At 35.3% G+C, this 17,286-nt stretch overlaps 1 protein-coding gene, 1 non-coding gene and 1 pseudogene across 4 annotated transcripts in view; 2 read left to right on the forward strand and 1 right to left on the reverse strand.

Moving 5' to 3' along the window:
- The window catches only part of PBX3 (PBX homeobox 3), a 276,187-nt gene that overhangs the window by 68,839 nt on the left and 190,062 nt on the right, over positions 1-17,286 (forward strand). The gene's annotated exons all lie outside the window — the stretch shown is intronic.
- Positions 6,471-6,661, forward strand: LOC143675401 (U2 spliceosomal RNA). Its single transcript, XR_013171625.1, has one exon. It is a non-coding gene; the product is annotated as a U2 spliceosomal RNA (small nuclear RNA).
- Positions 7,962-8,964, reverse strand: LOC143673552 (heterogeneous nuclear ribonucleoprotein D-like pseudogene; annotated as a pseudogene).

A 17,286-nucleotide genomic window follows, 5' to 3' on the forward strand; every position in this document is an offset into this window, starting at 1 on the left:
TAAAATAACTTTAAATGGCTCCAGTTTTACTAAATCCATGGGTCCTCTGGACCTAGCATGTACTCAGCATATAAACTGCAGTCATTCTGGTAATTCTGTAATGGATCTAAAGAAACTCATTTATCGCATCTTATAGTGTGTTGGAGGAGAGTTTTAACCTGTAGAATGACAATGTGACCATGGATCACTAATATAAATACAATTTCCATTTTTATGATAATGAAAGTTTTTATTTTTATTTTTAATTTGTTTTTTATAAAGCCAAACAACATATACACATGAACATTCTTAATATATGAACATTCCATGCTTGGTGTGCAATCAGTGGCTCACAATGTCATCACATGGTTGTATATTCATCACCGTGATCATTTGTTAGAACATTTGCATCACTCCAGAAAGAGAAATAAAAGGAAAAAAGAAAAAACTCATTCATACCATACCCCTTGCCCCTCCCTCTCATTGACCACTAGTATTTCCCTCTACCCAATTTATTTTAACATTTGTTAAAAATAAATTTTACAAAATTAAAATAAACCTTTAATACATGAGACCTCAAAGCAATTAAAAATGATTGTTAAAATGCTACCACTTAAAAAAAATTTTTTTAAAGAAGTTGAGGTTTACAGAAGAATCGTGCTGAAAATACAGTTCCATAGACCCTCAATCCCACACACACACAGTTTCCTGCATTTATTTATTTAGTTTTTTGCTTTTTTTTTTCACAATTTCCCTTATTAGTAACACTTTGCACTAGTGTGGTCCCTTTGTTAAAATTGATGAAACAATATTATACACTATAAACTGTAGTCCACAGTTTACATTAGGATTCACTGCTTGTGTTGTAAAGTCCTAAGGTTTTTTAAAAATTTTTATTCCTGAAAAATAGATGAAACCTGAAATTTCCCCTTTTAATTACATTCAAATATTTGTCATTGGTGGTAATTACATTCCGAATGTTACACCACCATCACCATCATCCACTACCAAAACTTTTCCATCACCGGGAATAGAAATTCTGAACCAATTAAGAATTAACTCCCCTTTCCCTAACCCACCCCATCCTGGCCTCCTGGTAACCTGTATTCTAGTTTCTGACTCTATGACTTCGCATATTTTAATTACTTTTTCTTTTGTGTTTGGCTTATTTCATTCAATATGATGTCTTCAAGGTTTATTCATGTTGCCGCATGTGTCATAATTTCATTCAAAATGCCGTCATTTTTAAGAGTTTCAGTTGAGCGTATAGTATGAGAGATAAAAACATGGCAGTTGTATGCATAGTGAGCAGTTGTTCAGAACTTTGAATTTTCACTATTCTTAGCCATCATTAGTATGGTAGACTGAGTCCTCTTGCATATTCTAGATTTTCTTTTCATTAATTTCAGGCACTCTTAGCTATAAATTTATCCTTTTACAATGTTCTATATGTCCATTTTACTTATTTCTGGGTATACAATTAATAATATGTAGTAAAAATGTGGTTGCTGAAAATAGCTTAAATTAAAATCAGAAACTAGACTTGGTATATATTCAATTCACTGCCCTGGGTTAAAGTCCAGATCTATAGATAGTGGATCATCAACTTTCTTTTCTGGTATTTTTGCTTTACTGATGATTTGAAACCATAGCAGTTAATATGCCTTAGCCTTTGCTTTTACAGATGAGAAATGGAGCTTATACTTATATCACCAGGTTTCAAAACTATTTACACTAAGTGGGGTGGTTTACTACCTCAGGGTTAGTGCATTAAGCCTATTGCTCTTGAGAATCCATTTTCATCTCTTCTCACCAATTGATGGGACAGATATGACAAGCCTTTAAAGTTGAGTGGATATTTTCTGTGGGACAGGCTGTTGTATTAAATTTTCCTTACCACCACTGTGGATGTTGTAAAGACTTGTGTGTAGGTAGCCTATAGCTAAGAAAAGAGATACATTGTCTGCAGTAGGGAGCCCGTAAGGTGTAATATATAGGGACTTGTTTTCTTCCTATCTGCCAACTATCTTCTTCTCTTTTAAATCATAACTTGAATCCCTCGACTCCAGAGACATTTTCTTGATTAACCATCACCAGAAAGCTTTAGTCAGGTTATTAATTGTGTGTTGTTTGTTAAAATCCTTGTTTAAAGAAAATTGGAGAATCAGTATGCATATAATTTCTAATTTGCATCAATATATTCTTATATTTAGCTTTACTATATTTATATATATATATATTTTTTTTTTTTACATGGGCAGGCACCGGGAATCAAACCTGGGTCCTTGGGCTTGGCAGGCAAGCATTCTTACCTGCTGAGCCACCGTGGCCCTAGCTTTACTATATTTAAAATTCTTGCTTTAGATTGTTTATTGTGATTGATGTGAGGGATTACCCAATTAATATGCTAACTCTGTTCCCCAATACGTGTTGATTGAAAACACCATGTATCTGTTAGGTTGGGGGAACAGGGAAGGTCACCATGACTCGAGCTGTGTAAAATGTGCTGCCCCTTCTAGACGTCACCTAACCCCCTTGCTTGAAAACCACCTGCACCAGGACCCAGCCGCAAACTCATAACTCCCTACCTTGAGTTCTGTGAGTTCTGCCCAGGGGTGCAGGAATAAACTTGCTCATTCTAAGATTTCTTGGTCTGCCTCTTCTCTCTTTCCCCTCCAAAACCTTTCAGTATCCATTATGCTAATAATCTTATTTCCATTATTTAATTTTTTTATCAATAGAATTATAATTCTATAGTGACTAAGAAGAATGTTATGATATTACTATATAATGTCAAAAGAAGAATATATAGAATAAACTTTGAAATGAAATAACCACTAATTAAAGAGCTTGGAGTCTATTTTGAAGAATTATTTAGGATGAAAAGTAGTTTTGAAATGAAGCAGAAGCTTTTACTAAGGTTTAAATTACTAATCAATAAATATTTTTTAATAAGGACTCCTTTACCTGCTAGGATTAGTTATATGCCACATTGAAGACCCAAGAACTTTTTTCTGAGTCAACTTTTCTCTCTTTGAACTTAGTTTGCATTTCAGAATGTCCTCATTTAAAATGTTTTAACAGCTCATGGATTTGACCTCTTGAGTGAATTTGCCTCTGCTCAAGGTGAATTATTCAATTTTTAGAAAATCAGATCAACAAACTTAACCGTGTTTATAAAGATCAGGAATTCTTAAGGAGAATTTTATATGCTTTCCTCTCCCGCTTTAAGTATGTAAGAAGAGATCCCAAGCAGAACATTACTGATAACAATAGCAACAAAGTTTGTCTGTAAAATTCAGAAATCCTTCTTTAGAATACTTTCCAGGCTTGTGATTTTTATTTATTATAGACTCCAAGAGAAATAGGAACTCATTTTGTTTTTGGTGGCCCTTCTGCTGATTCACAGATTTTATATGGCTTTTCATAATGTATTTCTGGGGAACAAAGTTCAATATAGTCTAAAAGCAAACATGTTTCTGTATATTAAGCAGATATTTTAATACATTAATATTATTTGAACTAATAGATATCATCTGTCAGTGGACTAAAGGGTACAAAGTTCACCAGTAATTCTTAAATAGCTTAGTAATTACCCAGACAGCTTATTGTTAGAAAAGCTGTTCATATCTAGGATTATGAAATACAGTAAAGGCTATTTACTCCCAGGGAGTTTCAAAAGATTGTTCATACATTTGTCTATAATTACACAAAAGTTCTCAAAGTTTTTGTTAGTTTATATTCTAAGTCAGAATTTATATCACTTAAAAATTGTACTGACTTTCCCCCACCCCAGCCCTTGGTGTTGTTAAACCTATACTAAGGATCCTTTTCTTTCTTTTCCTCTTATTTATTTTTCCTCGTATTTCTTAAAAAATAATCATAGAATAGTATGGTGATCACTTATATTTGATTTGGTTTTCAACAAATTAATTGCCAAATAAAGGAATTTCTTTGGGTTCCAGAATCTTCTGGGGGAGAGTATGCAGAAATGAGTGATAGAGGCAGTTAACTCTAGGAACAGAAACGTTACTTTATTTCTTCCATGTTGTAATTATTGTTTCATTGCGTCATGCCTTTATGTGTTCTGGCAACATGTATACATGACCTTTCCCTAGCAGCTGTGTTAAAGTTAATGGACTCTTAAGTCACCTTTGGATATAACTAAACAAATATTTGTTTCCTTCTAATGAAATTACTTTCAACTACTATCTTAAAAAAACAAAAAAAACCTTCTAATTCATTTAACTAGGCTATTTAATGTACAGTGCAAATGACATATAACATTGTAAATATTAACTTTTAAAATAACTAATAGAATGAAATTTACTATTTTAAGGTTTTATTTCCATTCCTAAAACTATTTAACTTGATATATCACATTTGGCTTTTTTATTTCATAAAGTACTTGGGATTGTTTATCTGTTGTTTAGTAATCACAAAACTCCGACTCATTTGCATTCCGACATTAAAACACCATTCAGCCCCAACTTACATGTTTCAAGTATTTTTTGTTATTGTCAGATTAATGCCATATATTTTTCCTCATGATGCAAAATGTAGATAAATCAGAATTGATAGCAGTGAAAGAAAAAAAGAAGTCTTAGCTCTATTCCAGGAAGGGGTTTGTTGACTACTTAAGTGGAAACATTTTTTACCCTCCCAAATAGAGTTTCACTATATATAATCTGTTTTTTTTTTAGTGAGTCATCTTGAAGCATTGTAGTATAGGCAACATTTTCTTTTCCTGGGTGTGGATATTATTAGATGAAGATGTGTAGAGTAGACTAAGCATTAGTAGTTAATTCTCTATTTTGAAAGGCATACAAAATTGCGTTTATAGAGTAAGAAAACAATGCCATGAGCTAGAATTTAGTGATGATTTTGTATGTGTTTATTTTTGACCTAAAGAACTGAGTTTTCGCATGCTTCTAAATCAGAGAACTGTACTCATTAAATTCAATTCTGTCTAATTCTTGGCAGTTTATTTTCCAGGATATATACATTCACATTTTAAAATTCTTTCTTGGGAGGCAAAGATTCACAAATCAAGGAACTCCATTAATGGTTTTAGTTATATCTATTATCATTGTCATTATTAACTCAGATTATTACTGTGTGTTATAGCATATTGTATAATGTTTTGTATAATAATAACAGTGTATTTGAGATTAAAACTGTAATAATAGACCAGATAGTAAGAACCTGATATTTGGTTTCTGCTTTAACTGTGGACTCAGTAATGCCTACTGATAAAGCTGTCCTACTTCCAAGAATTGTTACAGAAATTTATACTGAAAAGATAAATAATGATGTGATGCTAATAAAAGAGCTTGGATATGTGAATAATGAAGAAAAGCCAAATTAAGCTAGTTAAAGATGCCTGTCTCAAATTTCTCATGGAATGAATTAAGGTATGAAGAGTTTTTTGGTATATATCCTGCTAAGAAACTCTTGGGAGGTCTTACACTGTAGTGTTGATACAGAAAGCAGCATTTTAATGTACTACTCTTACATCCTTAAATTCTGTGGTCTAGCAGTAGAAATTACTGTACCAATGAAGAATGTTGCATTATTATACCTAACTAGGTATAATACCTAAATAGGTAGCTTACTACATGGAAAATTCAAGTCAGCAAATCTACTATTCTTTAACATAAATCTGTTAACCAGCGCCACCCCATATCTCAGTGAAACAAAGTGGTTGAAATGGCTACTGCTAGTGAAAAGAATTGTTCTTTCCTGGGGAGAATTGTTTTTCCTCCCAGCTTCATGGGATGTTTACTAACAGTAATCATTTCCGTGTATAAGTTGTATCCTTTCTTTTACTTAGAAGTTTTAGCAGGAACACTAATCTGAGCACTAGGAATTTTTTTTAAAGTTGTGTATCTACAGTGTTGGCATACACAGTGCATTCAGTTATCTGTTGAATTGTATTTAACTGTGCAGCTCCTTCTATTTCTTTATGAGCTATATAAAATGCATTTTGTATATATATTAATATTAGATTAATATGAACAATAAAATACCCTGCATGTGCTTTTTTTTTTCTTGGGCAGGTACCGGAAATCAAAGCTGGGTCTCCAGCATGGCAGGCAAGAACTCTGCCTGCTGGGCCACTGTGGCCAACCCATGTACTTTTGATTTTAAAATACTTCCCTGGATCTTTCCAGCATTTTGGGGTGGGGGTGGCAGGGAGGGTGGGGGCTTCAGACTGCTGGGTTAGGCTGCAGTGTCTTCATCTAGCAAAATTCCATTGGTGTATCTGTGTACACAAGATACAGCATTGTTTATTCTAACATTGGAAAATTTTCATGTTATTCTTCTATTTTTTGCCTGCAACTCTGCCTTACTTTATTTAATGCAGCTTTGGGAATGACCAAGTAAAAGAATTTCCTTTGAAAATTAGTGTGTGTTTTTCAGCTGTTTTGATACTTTTCTTACCATAATTTTCTCTACTATTAATAAAAGACCATAAAAACTACAAACACATCGCTTCTCGGCCTTTTGGCTAAGATCAAGTGTAGTATCTGTTCTTATCAGTTTAATATGTGATACGTCCTCTATCCGAGGACAATATATTAAGTGGATTTTTGGAGCAGGGAGATGGAATAGGAGCTTGCTCTGTCCACTCCACGCATCGACCTGGTATTGCAGTACTTCCAGGAGTGGTGCACCCCCTCCTCAATTGCGGTGTGAACTGACAGACTTGACTTTTCTTTGCTCTTCTGCTTTGCTTGTTTTCTTTACCAGACCGGGATGTGTACAGCTGTCCCCGTGTTTTTCTTCCTGAGCTGCTTGTACTGTCGTTTCTTCTTCGTCTCTTTCTTTCTTTCTTTCTTTCTTTCTTTCTTTCTTTTCTACTGTCACGTCCTTTATTCGTGGCGATGGCCAACCCAGGTTTCGCGCAAGTGATAAGTAAATGCTAGGTAGTAAGTCTTGTGTGAGCACTTTGCTTGTGCTGCACGCAGGCCCTTTGTTCGATACTTTCTCCAACTTGCGAGAGACCTTCTCCTTGTCGCCATCAACTGCGTCAGCTGCTCCTGGCTCACTCTCTCTGTTCTATCCTAGGTCTTATGCTTCCCGGTGGTTGTAGCCCCCGTTGTTAAAAAAAAAAAAATTACAGACACATTTTCACATTAGAAAATGCTGTTCCTGATAAAGGTTTGTTGCAGAGACTCCTCGCTGCTCTGTTAGTAAAAATAATGACTTACGTTATTATGTGGGATGCTTTCTCACATTCCATTTCCTTGTATTTGAAACTGGTAAATTCTCCAGCATTTCCCCTCAAAGCTTGTGTGTTCTTCAAAATGACCTCTTCTGTAGCTCACATACCCTCAGTTTTTTAGTTTTTCTTCCCTCTCTCTTGCTCTGTAGTTATGTATGTGCATTTAAAAAATATGTATATATAATGAACATATATGTTAAATATATGTACATATAAATCTTTTTCTGAACCATATGTAAGTTGCAGACATAATATACTGTTAATACTAAAAACTACATTGTATATTTCCTCAAAGCAGATATTCTCATACATAATATAATTAACAAAGCCAGGAAATTGATGTTAGCATAACACTAGTCTATAATCCTCAAACCATATTTAAATTTTACCAACTTTCCCACTAATGTCTTTTATAGCAAAGGGAAAAAAATTTCTCATCCAGGATCCAAAATAGGAATTGCATTTAGTTTTGTTTTGTTTTTTTCACATAAGGAAGCATTTATTTGAGGTTTAACATAAAATCATAAAATTAGTAAAAAGAAATCCATACTGAGGCATAACACAGATAGCAAAGGACAAAGTGAAAACAAAGAAAACTAAACGGCAGCCATATGCAGTTGGACAGTTGTGTCTTATACACTAGAAAGTCTTCTACAGAATAATCATCTTAGATCAACAGAAGGACCAGTCTTCAACACCATCCTGCAAAGTGGGTTACTTTAGCATTTCCTCCTGTTTTCTCCAAGGTCCTCCTTTAGTATGTCTGGTAATTGTTTTGGTGATTGCTACTCCCTTGAGATACCTTGCGGTATGTGCTGTGTTGGCCACCGTAGTCTGCATATCCCTGTCCATTTCCATAGTTCTCATAGTTATACTCAGTATAATTATATCCACCATAGCCACTATAGTTCTGGTCACCACCATAGTCATTATTGTAATTTTCGTATCCTTAATCATAATAGTTATTAAATCCTTGGTTCCAGTTTTGGCCCTGACCTCGTCCATGACCTCTAGTACCACCTCATCCAGTAGCTGCAGCTCCTCTTCCTCTTTTCTGTTGTTGCTGTTGCTGCCTGTATACCTCTTGGGGTTGCGCAACTTTGATTTCACAGTTCCCAGAACCAATTTGATGATATCTGCTTTCTAATAATTTCTTTACTGGCTCTTCAGCTGTATATGTGATAAAACAAAATCTTCCTCTTTGATTTGATTTGTTTTCATTTGATTTTGTATGGATACAAAATCTCTCCAAATGCTCCAAAATATTCTTCTATTTGCTTTTCAGAAGTATCTGGACTCAGTTCACCCAGAAAAACTTTTGGTGGGGGGTTCTTTCCCTTTTAAAGTCTTTGCCCTTTTGGGGTCTATTATTCTGCCATCCAGTTTGTGTTCTTTCAGTTCCAAAACCTTATCAACACTAGTAGCATCTTTGAAAAGCACAAATCCAGCGACTGGATCTGTTTTAATTGTGCAGTCTGCAACCTCTCCAAATTGAGACAAATAGTCAAATCTTTCTTACATGTATCCCAGCTCAAGCCACCAGTAAAAATCTTACTGTCATTCTGCTGATTCTTGCTCACATTAATTTTGGATCCCTCTGCACGTTTCTCTTTGTTACTGTACTCCTTCATGTCCTCTGTGGTGGTGGACTTGTTTTGTTGGCAGAGGGGTGCTGGTGCGCAGACCCAAGTCCATGTAGCAGGGGCAGCAGAGCGTTGTATGGAGCTGGATTTAAAGTGGCGGCAGAAGAGCTGCATTTAGTTTTGATGTCTCTTTAGTCTCTTTTACTATAGAATTCCTTAGACTGTAGGAATTGTTTTTCATGGCATTGACATTTTTAAAGAATGCAGGCTATTTATTTTGGAGACTTTTCCCTCAATTCAGGATTTTCAGATGTGTTGGTATAATTAGATTGAGATTATGCATTTCTGGCAGGAATATCATGGAAGTAATGATTTGTCCTTCTCAGTATTAAGATCAGGAAGCATGTAATGCCTCTTTGTCCTGTTATTAGTGATTTTAACTTTGGTCACTGTCCTCAGGTTTTTATTTATCTAAAAAAAACTTTATTGAGGCATGACTTATACACAATGTACTGCGTATACCTACCTCTAGATTTTAATGTAACTGAAGGAAAGTAAAGTTAATAATGACCTTAGAGTGTAGACTTATAGATTTTTTTTTTAAATATGGGTAGGCACTGGGAATTGATCCTGGTCTCTGGCATGGCAGGCGAGAACTCTGCCCGTGACCCACCATGGCCCACCCTGAATTATAGAAAAATTTTTAAATGCTAGGTTTGTAGCCTAATTTGTCAATAAAGTCAGTGTACATTGTACGTGCTATAATGGGATGAATAACTGCATAAAAGAAGTTCAGGCTTTCTGACTTTGGAGACTTTATCTAGCCTAAGTGTAGAGAATCTTTACTGTGACCATTACCTCTAAAATGTAGCTTCCTTATCTCCTGCTAATATTTACTGTTGTGAGTTATGTTAATGGCCAATGCTCAGATCATGTTAAGGATAACAAAAGCTGTTAAGATGGTGCAAGACTAAGTAAGGTATACAGTACATATAGGTAAATCAGTTATGGAGCTTCTAGAATAAATACAGAGATCTTTCAGTCTTAGGTAACTTAAAGTTTTTAAGATTCCTTGTTCTGCATGTCTTATGTAAGATTTTATAATAAATCAGAATTTCAGAGTTGGAAAATATCTTAAACAACTCAATCTAGAGAGTGTTCTAAACTTTGAGAATTGAGTCTTTTAGCCCTCTGAGCAACTGGACTGCTTTAGGATGACTAAAACCCTTGTGCTGATCACCTGGCTGCAAACAGGTTTGTCTGTTTATCCTACTGTTCTATATAAATATTACCATTTTCTAGAGACTTCATGAAATGAAAGGATTGGAAGGCACTGACTTTGTCCACCAATCTGTTTACTGTTTAAATCTTTTCTGTGCTGTCTCTAAGTGATGATTCAGCCTTGCCCTTTAGTTAACAAATAGTTGATACCTGTTTATGTGCCAGGCACTATACTAGACATAAGGAATCGAGCAATAAACAAGAAAGATAAGCTTCTTGTTACTGAACTTTTATATTCTATTGGGGAACACAGATAAAACCAAAGAAAATAAACAAAAGAAAAAGGTAATTTTATATTGAATAAGGTGCTATGGATGAAATGAAGAGAGTAATGAAAGAGATATTAGGTGAGGCCACTTCAGATGGACTGGTCAAAGAAAATATTTTTGAAGAGGTGTTATTTGACAGAGTGGTGGGGGTGAGAATGAGAAGGGTTTAAAAGACCCGGGAGAAGGGCATTCCAATAAGAGAGATTGACAAGTGCACAGACCTGGAAGTAGGAAAAGATTGTTGTGTTTGAGGAACGAAATGGATGCCTGGGAAGCTGGGCATGGTGTGTGAGATGAGGAGAAGGGTATGAGATGAGGTTGGGGAGATGAACAAGAGCCTGATCATGGAGGGGCTTCTGGGCATAGTGAAGAACTTGGATTTTAAGATCACTTTGTTGACTGGAGTAGACTTTAGGAGACCAAAAATAAATATATATTGAGGTACAATGGTGGTTCAGACTAGAATGATAACAATAAAGGTGGAGAAAAAATGGATTGATGAGATATTCAGCAATAGAGTTTAGAGATTAAACTTTGGAGATATGGTTGGTGTGGAAGAAAGAAGTCAAGAATGAATCCTAGAGGATTCTGTCTTAGGCAGCTGGTTAAATGATGGTACCTTTTCCTAAAATAGAAAACACAGGATAGGGAAGACTAAGTTTCTGGTATGGCAGTGGAAGAAGATGATGGTTCTGCTTTAAATATACTATTTCAATTGCCTGTAGTTCATTCATTTGAGAAATGCTTTGTTAGGGTTTGTGAATTTCTGGCATTTATGTTAGGGCCATAGGAATAAAGGAAACACAAAAATCTTTGTCCTCATAGAACTTGTCTTCTAATGGGAGAGAGATATACTTAACTAAGTTAGTTAAAGAAAAAATATGTAGCAATAAATGCTTTTAAACCATTAAAGCAGGGAAAGGGCATAGGAAGTGTTGGTAGCCTTGCTTGAGAAAATGACTTTTGATCAGAGACCCGAAGAAAATGAGGAAGGGGCCATTCAGATATGTAAAAGGATGCAGTATTTCAGGCAGAGGAAAAGAACAAATGCAAAGTTCGTTAGTAGGAGTATGCCTGCCATGTTAGAAAAACAGTGAAGAGGCGAGATTAGAAGAGAGGGTATGAGGACTTGTTGGAGAAAAGGAGGTTTATGTGTGTAGGGGATTGCAAATAATATAATTTCATTGTCTTTGTAAGTCATTGCAAGCATTTTAGCTTTTATTCTGAATGATATGGGCCTACAAGTTACATTCAAGTAGAACTGTTAGGTTGGTATTGAACATACAGATTTGGAGTCCAGAGGAGATTATTAGGCAGGAACTAATACTCAAATCTCTATCAGCCATGGAAAAAGATGACATCATTTAAAAGTTTTGAGGATTGCTGAGAGAAAGATCTAAGTCAGAACCCTGGGGAACACCTCAAGCCCCTCCTTTTCTACAAAAAGCTCCCTAGTTTAATCGGTGGTCAAAATACAATTTAAGGAAAAATATGAACTGAAGGAGGAGTACAACATAGACTAGGAGGGCTTCAGAGAAGCAAACTATGTCATTGTCTTTCCAGGAAGCAGACCAGGAGAGGGAAGAAGTGTTGAACATCAGCATTCCGATTGGTAGAGGCTGTGAAACTTAGTAGGGGTTCTGGACTCAGACTGTGGTTCCCAGTTGTACCACTTACAAGTGACATGACCTTGGGTAAAATTCTCAACCTCTCTAAATTCAGATTCCTAATGTAAAAGGCTTAATAGTAGTTTTACCTACTACATAGGATTGGTGTTAGGCTTACATGGAAGAATTAATTCATCAGTGCCTAGTTAGCCCTTAAATATCTTTGATTATTATTACTAGAAACATGTTTTCTTTTGTAAGGCAGTGATACTTCAGCAGACTTCTTTTCTTTCATCGTTAAACATTCCTCAAGACTATCTAGTTCTCTACTTGCCAATCAAATTTTCAGTTATTAATTTGTTTTCCCAAGTGTCTCGACACTGTAAGTAGAATAAAATTCCCTGGGTAGCATATAGAAGTATTTCTGTTATAAAAAGAGATGTCTCTCTCTTTTTTGTTTAATACATTTCCATTCTGTTTATACATCAGTTTCTTGTAAATTGAGTTATTAAGGTTCTATGAATTTAGCCCATCTATGGATATATGGATAAATTCATTTTATGGATCTAGCCCATTTATTTAGATAAAGTCCAGATATGGACTTCAAAACCAAACAGGATATTTTGAATGGTGGTAGATATACACAATGTTTACGCTTTTTTGTATGCTGTATGGCGGGGTCACATTTCATTATTTTTCCATATGAGTTGTAGCATCATTTGTTGAATTTTTGTTTGTTTTTTCGGAAGTGCATGGACTGGAAATTGAACCTGAGTCTCCCGCATGGCAGGTGAGAATTCTATCACTGAAGTACCCTTGCACTCCCCACCCTAATATTTGCTTTTATAATTTTTTTTGTTAGTCTACATTTTTCCGCTGAAGAAAATATTATGTGTAGTATGAAAAATGTGAGGATGATATATCTAAAAAATTGTTCCTTGACAGAATCCTAAGGGATACACTTATTTTGCTTTCTGAAATTTTAAAGTTAATTGTTTCATTTTTGGAAACAATTTTTTTCTTTTTGGAGGTTGGTATGGTATAAACTAAGATTTGTTTTTTCTTACATATTTTCCATCTTGATGGTAAATTTGGGGGAACCAAACTATTTTTTTTTTTTTTTTTTTGCATGGGCAGGCATCAGGAATTGAACCCGGGTTTCTGGCATGGCAGGTGAGAATTCTGCCACTGAGCCATGGTCGCACCGCTGGGACCAAATAATTTTATGGGCCCATCTGTTGTCTTAAAATCACTTGGTTCTCTTTAATTTTAATGTAAATGTACTTCTAAGGATAGCCTTAGATCTTCATATGCCTGAGGAAAATAACCATATGAGTGAAAAAACAAAGAAGGCAAAATAGAGTATCCGAATTAGGATGGGGAAAGATCTCTTAAAATACAAAAATTATAAACCATAAAGGGAAATGAAAGTACAAACCAAAACTGAGAGAAGATATTGCAATGTAAATCACCAATAAATGATTAATGTTAGGGGATATAAAGAATTCCTACAATTATTGAGAATTCATACAAATGGAAAAATATACAAAAAACTTAATTCCTCACAAAAGAAGAACCATAATGAATGTAATAAAAAGTCATGAAGTAACAACATGGATGGACCTTGACATTATGCTGAGTGAAATTAGCCAGAAACAAAAGGACAAATCAGCGTTAATGAGTGAACTTGGATAATTTAAATTAAGAAATTAAGTTAAGAACACAGGTTATCGGGAGATATAAATAAGGTAGAGATTGGGTAACTAGTGCTGAAGGAGTACAGATTGGGCTGATTGTAAAAATTCAGAACTGGATAGAACAATACTGTCTGATTGTAGCACGATAACATAAGTACACTGAATGAAGCTGAATGTGAATATGATAGAGGGAGAAAGGCTGGGGGCACGTATGAAGCCAGAAGGAAAGCTAGAGGATAAAGACTGAGATGGTATAATTTGGAAAAGTCTAGAGTGTACAATAAGGGTGATTAAATATACAAACTAAAAAATGTTTTTGCATGAGGAAGAACAAAAGCATGTCAGTATTGCAGGGTGTTGAAAATAGATGGTATATGGGAAAAAGTGCAATCAGTGTAAGCTAGGGTCTGTAATCGACAGTAACATTGTAATATGCTTCCACTGAATGTAACAAAGGCATTATGCCAAAAACAATATCAACTGGTGAGAGGATTGGGTAAGGGATATGGATTGTTTGTGGAAGAAAGGAAAATGTCTTCAGATAGAGTAAGGTGATAAAGGTATGTCTATACACGTAGGCTGGATTGTAGGGTGTGTGAATAAAACTATTTAAAAATGATCAGAGAGGAACAAGTGCTAGAGAAAATGGAGAGAAAGAGATGTACTTATTCATTGTCAGTAGGAAAATGAGAGGTGCAGCCCCTTGGAGGGCAGTGTGGTAGTACCACAGGAGGCTAAGGGTGGATTTGCCATGTGATCCTGAAACCCCACTGCTCAATACATACCTTGAGGAAGTGACTGTGAGGACTCGAATGAACATTTGCACACTGGTGTTTCTGTTGGCATTGTTCCTGATCTATATCCTCAGAGACCTCTTTTGTTGCTCAGATCTAAGCCCACACAGCAAGTGAACTCACTACCCTCCCCCCCTACATGGGACATGACTCCCAGGGCTGTAAATACCCTGGCAACATGGGACAGAAATCCTGGGATGAGCTGTACTCGGCATCAAGGGATTGAGAAAACCTTGATCAAAAGTGGGAAGAGAGAAATAAGACAAAATAAAGTGTCAGTGGCTGAGAGATTTCAAACAGAGTTGAGATGTTATCCTGGAAGTTATTCTTACGCATTGTATAGATATTCTTTTTAAATTTATGGTATATTGGAGTGGCTAGAGGGAAGTACTTGAAACTGTAGCACTGTATTCCAGTAGCCTTGTTTCTTGAAGATAATTGTATAGTGATATAGATTTTGCAGTGTGACTGTGTGATTGTGAAAACCTTGTGTCTGATGCTCCTTTTATCTAGGGTATGGACAGCTGAGTAAAAAATATGGATTAAAAAATATACAAATAATAGGGGAACCAAAGCTTAAAATATATTGGGTAGATGGAAATACTGGTGGCCAATGGGGTAAGGAGTAAGGTATGTATGAGAGTTTTCTTTCTTTTTGGAGTGATGCAAATGTTCAAAACAATGATCATGGTGATAATTCACAACTATGTGATGATATTGTGAGCCATTGACTGTACACTGTATATGAAATGTTTGTATGTTAAGAATGCTTACATGTTAAGTTTTATCATTAAAAACATATAAAAAAGAATGCAATGAGTTCTGCTATAATGCTTGTTTTGAAAATGTGAAATTGTTCCAATGCAATTGATATATAAGGAACAAATTTAATGTAATGTGAATTTTGTGTTTGCTCATGCATGATTTTGTTCTTGAGAAGCACTAGTAAATGCTGAAAGGTCACCTAGCTCTGCTGTGCCACATAAAATGCAGGCACCTCAAACATGTATTAGCGATCTTAGTTCAATGAGTGTGTTAGGAGCCATACCCATCCTGTGTACATCTGGCATTATACTTTTTCACCTGATTTCAAATAACCAGGCTTCAACCATTTTGCAGGAACTCACAAGCTGCAACCCTTCTACTGCCCACTTTACTTCTCTAAGCAAATGTTGGGTCTTTTTTAGACTAAAGAACTGTACATAGTATTTATGTATTTCTAAACTATTACCATGTATAAAACTATGCTACTCCTTTTATTAGATTCCTCCTCCTCCCCCCCTTTTTTTAAGTACCACTAACCCCATTTTCCCCATAAGCTCTGTGGTTTTATTCACTATTTTGCATAGTTTAGTGATTTTTAGGACACATATAATACATTGTAGCAGAACTGATTGTACCTACAGTATGGTTCCTTTTATATAAAATTTAAAAACATGTTAAATGTGGCATGCAGATGTGTTAATATAATGGGAATGAGGGGAGAGGAAAAGGGTGGGATTGAGGAATAGTGCAGAGTTCTTTCAAAGACTCTGTTAGGTTCTGCTTCTTCAGTAAGTATGATGGAAGATGATTGCTTATTATTCTTACACTATACACATACTTCACTAAGCTGTAATTTACATATACAATTCATGCATTTAAAGCATACAATTCAGTGGTTTTTAGTTTATTCACAGAGTTGTGCAGCTATCACCATACTCAATTTTAGAGCATTTTTATCACCCTAAGCCCCAGGCAACCAGTTATTTACTTTCTGTCCCTATTACGTATAAGCATTTTATATAAATGGAATCATATAATATTTGTTCTTTGTGATTGGCTTCTTTCATTTAGCATAATATTTTCAAGATTCATCCATACTGTAACATTTTTCACTACTTCATTCCTTTTCCTGGCTGAATAATGTTCCAAAGATTGTATATACCCCGTTTTATTTATCCATTCATCACTTGATGGACATTTTTTTCTTCTACTTTTTGGCTATTATGAATAATACTGCTGTGAACATTTGTGTACAAGGTTTTATGTAGACATGTGTTTTCATTTTACTTGAGTATATACCTGGGAGCGGAATTGCTGGGTCTTATATGTTTAATCTTTTGATGAACTGCCAAGACTGTTTTCCAAAGGTATTGTATGATTTTACCTTCCTATCGGCAGTATACCATACATACACATTTTACATTTTCCTTACTATCTACTCATTATTTGATGATTTAAAAAAGGTAAGGGGGTGTGGTGGGAGAAAGAGAAAGAGAGAGAGAGAGAGAGAGAGAGAGAGAGAGAGAGAGAGAACACAACTGAAGTGGGTCTCTATGTTTTGCACAAAAATAGGTATTGGGATAAGAGGCTCCCCGAAGGTGGTCAGAGGATCTTAAAGACTAAAGTGTTAGAGAGAGAGAGAGAGAGAGAACACAACTGAAGTGGGTCTCTATGTTTAGCGCAAAAATAGGTATTGGGATAAGAGGCTCCCCGAAGGTGGTCAGAGGATCTTAAAGACTAAAGTGTAGTTCAGCATTTGGAACTCTGAATTACTGCATTTTTGTAGAACCCTAAATTAGCTTGTGAAGTGAGTAAATTTTCTTTAGTAGCTGTTTCACATTTCTTCAAAACCTTTCTTTATCCCCATTTCCTTCAAGTTACTTCCTTATTTTGTGTTACCCTCTGAAGGCTCAATTATGAACATTCCCACATTACAGCCCTCCTCTCTGCTTTTATTAAAATTTTCATTTTCCCAGTGTTTATCTCATAGAAGCAGGCACTCTGTACTAACAGTGAATAAGACTTTTTTTAAAAAGTCTTATTCACACACCATATAGTCCATCCTAAGTGTACTACAGTCAAG

The sequence above is a fragment of the Tamandua tetradactyla genome, chromosome 2 (genome assembly GCF_023851605.1).
Source record: "Tamandua tetradactyla isolate mTamTet1 chromosome 2, mTamTet1.pri, whole genome shotgun sequence".
NCBI classification, from domain to species: Eukaryota; Metazoa; Chordata; class Mammalia; order Pilosa; family Myrmecophagidae; genus Tamandua; species Tamandua tetradactyla.